Consider the following 6858-nt stretch of genomic DNA (forward strand, 5'->3'; position numbering starts at 1 on the left):
CAAAATGGTGAAACAGCAGGTTCACATTTGCTTTTATCGTATGACTATTCAAACCGATGAGACCTACTAATCAATCTTTTGGACTTTTATGTGAACATGATGTCTATGTTTAATTATTGTCGAAGTGTTTATATTTGTACGGAATTTTTTTATAAAACCGATTACAAATTCAAGTATTTCCTCTAATAAATAAAAGTTTTTTTTCCCTACATTTAATATTATCATTCAATTCGTAAATGTTATTATGTGATGAGTTCATTTTTTTCTAGTGTTATTTTATAGATTTTTCTATTTTAATAAATTCTACATACTACTTTAATATAATAAATCAAAGCCAAAATTGTAAAAATGTGGTATGTATTTTTTTTGGGGTTTTAGTTCAAATCTCGACTTTTTTGGCTTCATGGTCCCTTTGAGCTAGTTTCATTGCGTTTTTTTGTCTCTTTAAATAGTGAAATGACTGTAATACCCTTGAGTTATTTATTTTTCATTTTTCGTTCATTTCTTTTTCAATCTAATATTAATATATTTATTTTAATAATTAATAAATTTAGAAGGGGACCACCTTATCTCTCTCTCTCTCTCTCTCTCTCTCTCCCTCTCTCTCTCTCTCTCCTACAATCGACACCCTCTTTTAAACATTATCATCTCCATTACATCAATATATTCGAAATTTGTCAAAACATGCTTCTTCGATCCATCCGTAAACACCTGTAGAAAAAAAAAACCTGATTATCTTCTTGCACAATATCCTCCAGCGATCCTAAAACGATATGCAAACGATTATCTTCTTGAAAAAGACATATCTCTTGTTTTAAACATCAAAAGACCTCTTCAGGAACGAAAACCCAGATTGTATATGTGTCAGTCGGTATCTCCAGTTCTAGATTATGTCATCGAGTCCGATGCTTTCAGACTTAGGGTTCATCGAGTTCAAGCCTTGTTGATTCAATGTTCATCGAGTTCACTAGTAACAGGTACTACAACTCCAAATCTCTAATGTCGGATGTCACACCCCAAAACCACGAACGGCGGAAACGTTCAGGGGTGGAGGACGTCATGTATAGTATCACAACATTGTATAATAGTAAACAAGCAACAACATCATCCATTGCATTATAAGTAAAGTTTTAATACATGTGTGTTCTTTCATTGTAATAAGACACCAAAAATATACAATCAAAATAAAAGACGAGACTTGTCTGCTCCGTCTTCTCAAAACCTGGCCACCGTACCTGTCTACTGATGACCTGAAAATACAAGTTATTTTGAAAGAGAGTATCAACTTTAAAGCTGGTGAATTCATAAGTATTTAAGTGTCATTGTCTTTCTTACTAAAAGCTGTTTTAAAAGTCATGTAAACCTTTAAATGAAAATGTTGATGTAAGTATGAAAAGCCCTAGAAAATCCCTTATTTTCTATTAGTTTGAGATGTAGTCTTCTACCAAGACCCGAATGTTTTGTTATGACAATGTAGTCTTTTACCAAGACCCGAATGTTTAGTTATGACAATGTAGTCTTCTACCAAGACCCGAATGTTTTGTTATGATAATGTAGTCTTCTACCAAGACCCCGAATGTTTTGTTATGATAATGTAGTCTTCTACCAAGACCCGAATGTTTTGTAAGTAAAATGATAGTTTTTCCTTTCTATTGACTAGTACTAAAAGTACTTAGTCTAACTCTTTGTTTAGGTGAATGTATCACAAAATAAAGTAAACTAGGAAAATGATATGATAGTCTTCTACCAAGACTTAAATGTTCTGTAAGTAAAATGATAGCTTTTCCTTTCTATTGACTAGTACTAAAAGTGCTTAGTCTAACTCATCGTTTATGTGAATATATCACAAAATAAAGTAAATAGGAAAAATATAATCATGTAAGTGTTATCCCCGGGTGACCAGGATTAACACGACATCGCCGAAGCGAAAGGTATACCCTAATGAACATACGAAGATTGTCCACTCATCCTCTGTAGCGACAGCAGGGTGTAGGGAGGGTTAGTCCCATTGCCGACTCCTAATATAAGAGGTAAGCTAATGATCATCCGAAGATTTTCATCTCATCCTCTGTTGCAATAGCAGGATGGAGGAATGGTTAGTTCCGTAGTCGACTCCTAATATAAGCGTTAACCTAATGATCATCCGAAGATTTTCATCTCATCCTTTGTTGCAACAGCATGATGGAGGAATGGTTAGTTCCGATATCAATCTATCTATGATAAGTGATAACCTTAGACATCTGTAGATGTTCATCACCCAGTGTTGCTAACAGCTGGGTTCCGGAATGGTTAGTCCTGTCTAGACATCCCATCGAACAGGGATAGGCAGGAAAATTTACACAGAAGGTACGAATAAATCTTCCTAATAACTCTAGGTACAAGTATCCAGGTAAGTGAATACCGAATAATGTATCTAAGTAACAGTACTCATGTATGGTATTCATGTAAGCGTATTCAGATAAATGTAGCTATGTAAACGTACTCATGTATCATGTAATCCTAAGTAATTGTACTCATGTATCATGTAAGGTACTGGTATAGACTCATGAATGAACTGACTCTTGTGTGATTCCTTGTAATAGGAATAATGTTTTGTTTCTTCTAACTATCCCTATGATAATTAACTGGAAAGTAATTGGTTGTTCAAGTAGATTTATGCACCCTCGATACACCAGGGTGTGGGAAACTGAATGAAGGATGGAAACTATAACATCAATACATATATAAGAACATATGCGTATAAGTGTAGTTTTGTTCAAGAAGGTAAAAATAATGGTTTTGCAAGATATCTAGGAGTTTTGAACAATAATTAACAATGACTTGGTGTCACTTTAATAAACATTTCAAAAGTAATACATTTGATAACAAAGTATTTTTAAGATTTAAAACCATTTCATGCATCACATTTTGTAGTATGTGAAATCTGCTGATTTAAAACACAGTTATAAAATACATATAAATGATTTAATAACATGTTGTTTTCTACTTGTATCCCCCCCCATTAAAGCATTTAAAATTATTTAAAACGTTGATTAGGGGTATGAACTCACCTGTTGTGGGTGATACGGATGAACTGAAGAGGTAGGACTGTTAGGTGTCAAGTGAAGTCTTGAACACACTTACAATCCTAGTTAACATATAATTTCACATATACGTAACAAATTAGTCTATAAACAACTAATAAACAAGTCAAGACACCCTAGGACATGCTAAACACCTTTATCAAGTGTTATTAGCCTCTAGGATTGCATCTAAGTATTTGTAGGGGAAGCTATTGTGTGTAGGGCTCAAGGAAAAATCCACCATGAAGTTCACGGCCCTAATAACACTACCAAATGAGTTTACGGTCGTAAAATCATGAGTTTACGGCCGTGAACTCATACCTATGTGTCTATTTGAAGTTTGATGCTCTATAAGGCCCTAATAAGCATTTCTACTTAATGGCTTAGTCTATGGAAGAGTTTAGGGCATAATATAACTCCTTTTAGGAGTTTACGGCCCCGGGACCATATTCCTGATGGGTTTTGGTCCTAAGAACATCCTATGTGCTCATACAAACCCTAATGCTTGGATCTAGGTTTCTCTATTGTACATGCAAGTTATCCAAGACTATAAACCCTAATTCTATCATACAAGTAATCATATTAACATAAGAATGGGTTTAAGATATTACCCTTGATTGTTATATAGCAATAACAATCCCAAATCTCCTTGTATTGACTTTAGAAAGCTTAGAGTCACAAATGTCACTCCTTTAATGGTTCACAAACACCATAAGCAAGAGGATGAAGGTGAGAGAGGATAGAGGCTGCCCAAAACGTGTTTTAACCCTAGAAGAGATGTTCCCCACGTTTTTGAGCCTTAAGGGTTCTATATATAGTGAGGCTATTAGGGTTATCTAACAAGGAAACCCTAATTTGGATGCTTAAGCCCTAAGCAACCCATGGACTCCTTTAATTAGGGCCTTGGACGATTTCCTTATGGGTTTTTCCATAGAATTCGTCCACTCCTTAATTTAAGACAATCCATGGCCCAAATTGCAATTATCTTATAATTACAATTCCAGTCCCTTAAGTTTAATTAATCTCTTTTAGTCACAAAACTAATTACCAATTAATTCTTGACTAATATTAATTAAACAATATGATTTCTCCTTTAATATATTATTCCCATAATATATTAATAAATCATATTTAATCCTTTCTCTCCATAATTCATCCTATGAAGTTGCTTTGGTGAAGGCAACCCAAAAGGACCATGCACCATCGGGTCAAGTACATACCAAAATAGTTATGGACTTAGACACTAATCCAACAGTCTCCCACTTGGATAAGTCTAATAACTATTATGCGTATGACTTCAGATCCTGATCTGCAATCGTAGCTTTCCAAAGCCGCTGTTAACTCTGATCCTATCAGATACGCGTGTCCTTAGATAAGGGATCATATATTCCTCCATTCTAGATATCATATAAGATATGATTTCAAATCATTCTCTTTGTACTATATCTCGATTCCCGATTTATGACGACTGACTAATTGAACAAATCAAATTAGCCCTAGCCCGGCCGAGCATTTACGTTTGTCATCACTAAATCATCGAGGGGCCCAAAGATATCGCTTTTATCCTAATTTGGATAAAAGGAACGGATAAACTTTGATACAATGTTTGCTTGCACTCACTCACCGAATCACACACAACAATATGTTTTATAACACCAAGTTACTAGTGCGTTTACATATTATCAATGTGCAACCGATTTGCAAGATACAACTCACACATCTCGGTTTCAAGAATATAAGATGTTATCGTCTCACCAATCACTCGTGATGCAATTCATGGAGTGATCCAAGTGAGCGTGGGTTTAATCCAATGCTCAAATCATATTCATAAGCACTCATGAATGTTGCAACAAACATTTGCTTATGTCTAATACCCTTTTAGACAATCCACACACCAATTCACGACAGTCTTCTTTCATATCTACTTCCAACATATGAACGACTGTGGTCCGTTCGAATAATTTGACTGTTCTTTAACCAATTAAATTATTCAGGAAGTCAAAACATGCAAATGTGAAACACAAGAATAATACTAATCCCATATGGTCTCAAAACTTTGAGTATAAATAAAACTCCTTTTATTTATCACCATATCGATTACTCATTATTTGTCATTTCGGGTAATCAACTTCTTACTTGAACTATTACACTTGTCCTATGCTCTTAGGATGCACACAATGTTTACCTATGGTTCTCACTTTGTGAAATAGACCAAATTGAGCACATTTCCAATCATTCTCATTTCACAACTCCAAATCCTTTTTCCATAAGTGAAAGAATATCAAATTCTTGCTATTTATAGAATATGTTAGATTCTAACATTTTATGCAACGATCCTTTTGTAATGTCACTGCACTAAAGTCACAATGACTATTGCCAATGAAATTACAAAGTCCTCTATCGGAGATTGTTACAAGATAATTCCTTAGATATGATGTCTCTCACTCAAAGTACATTTCTTTGAACATCCTTTTGCATAAAAGTTTCTAATCTAGTCATAGATTTTTCAATATTCAATTCCCAATATGGACACATTTACATATTTCCATATGACAACTTATTCTTAATAGAATCTTGTCTATTCGTAATGATGTCGATATGGTCCATCCAATATGGAAACATTTCCATAATTTCCATATGACAACTCATTCTTAATAGAATCTTTTCTATTTATAATAATGTTGATATGGTCCATTCAATACCATGCTTCCAACTACTCACAAGCAACCAATCCTTGTCGAACTTTGGATTGTCTTTTAATAGTTGTTTAATTATTTTAGTCAAAACCGATTCTAGTCCCTTTTCCTTCTAAATGCGCTAGACATTTGGAAAATTTTAGAATGGTCAAACATTAAAGTATTTGCAATCGATCCTATACCCGAAGTGTATGGGACACGACGCATAATATTTTATTTGCTATGTTCTCAAAATTCGAATTGTGAAGAGGAATGTCGTAATCATAATCGAAATTTTAAGAACACACTATGTACCTTTGACTAAATTTATTAACATTTCTCAACCTAATCCTTTATATTTGAAATGAAGCATAATATTCTCTCCCTTAATTATAGCAAAACAACTTTACAACCCTTACGACTTTGCAAGGTATAACTCTTGTTTTCTATAATTAATATTGCCAACTTGCAATACTTTCCATAATAATCATACAATCATAACTTTTATGCTCCCACTATCATGATGATTACTATAAAACATAACGCTTATGCTCCCACTAGCTTCGACATGTATTCATAAACATCTTAACTTTCAGAAAACAATACTTATTGAATTTCTTAAGTCCATGTTTCTAATACTTAATGCTTTGATAACCTTTTATCAAGGCCTTTTGAATATATACACTTTTGCCTTAGATAGTTCATATGTGTGTCTAAACAATTAAGACTAATTGCCAAACCTCACAATTCAAATTATGGAAAGGGATACCGTAACCATAATCGAAATTTGAGAATGCAATTTTACAATCATTATCTTCTTAAAATCTTTCTTAGTGAAAGTATTTCCTCACAATCATTTTCATGAAGGAGGAAATCTTATGACACTTAGATTTAAACGGTGTATGTGTTCCTATCCATGTGAATTTGTTAAAACCAAGGTTTACGACAAATTCAAAATCATATGGATCGAACTTTCTTAATCTCGATTTCTTGCCTTATGGTAGCATAGCTGCCCACCATGTCTTCCAAGTAGTTAAGCAGCTCACCTTTTCTTATCAATGTACTTTCCATTGATCAAGGTCCTTGCCTTTTATGCATTCAAATGAGAACTCATAGGACTC

The sequence above is a fragment of the Lactuca sativa genome, chromosome 9 (assembly GCF_002870075.4).
Source record: "Lactuca sativa cultivar Salinas chromosome 9, Lsat_Salinas_v11, whole genome shotgun sequence".
Taxonomy (NCBI): domain Eukaryota; kingdom Viridiplantae; phylum Streptophyta; class Magnoliopsida; order Asterales; family Asteraceae; genus Lactuca; species Lactuca sativa.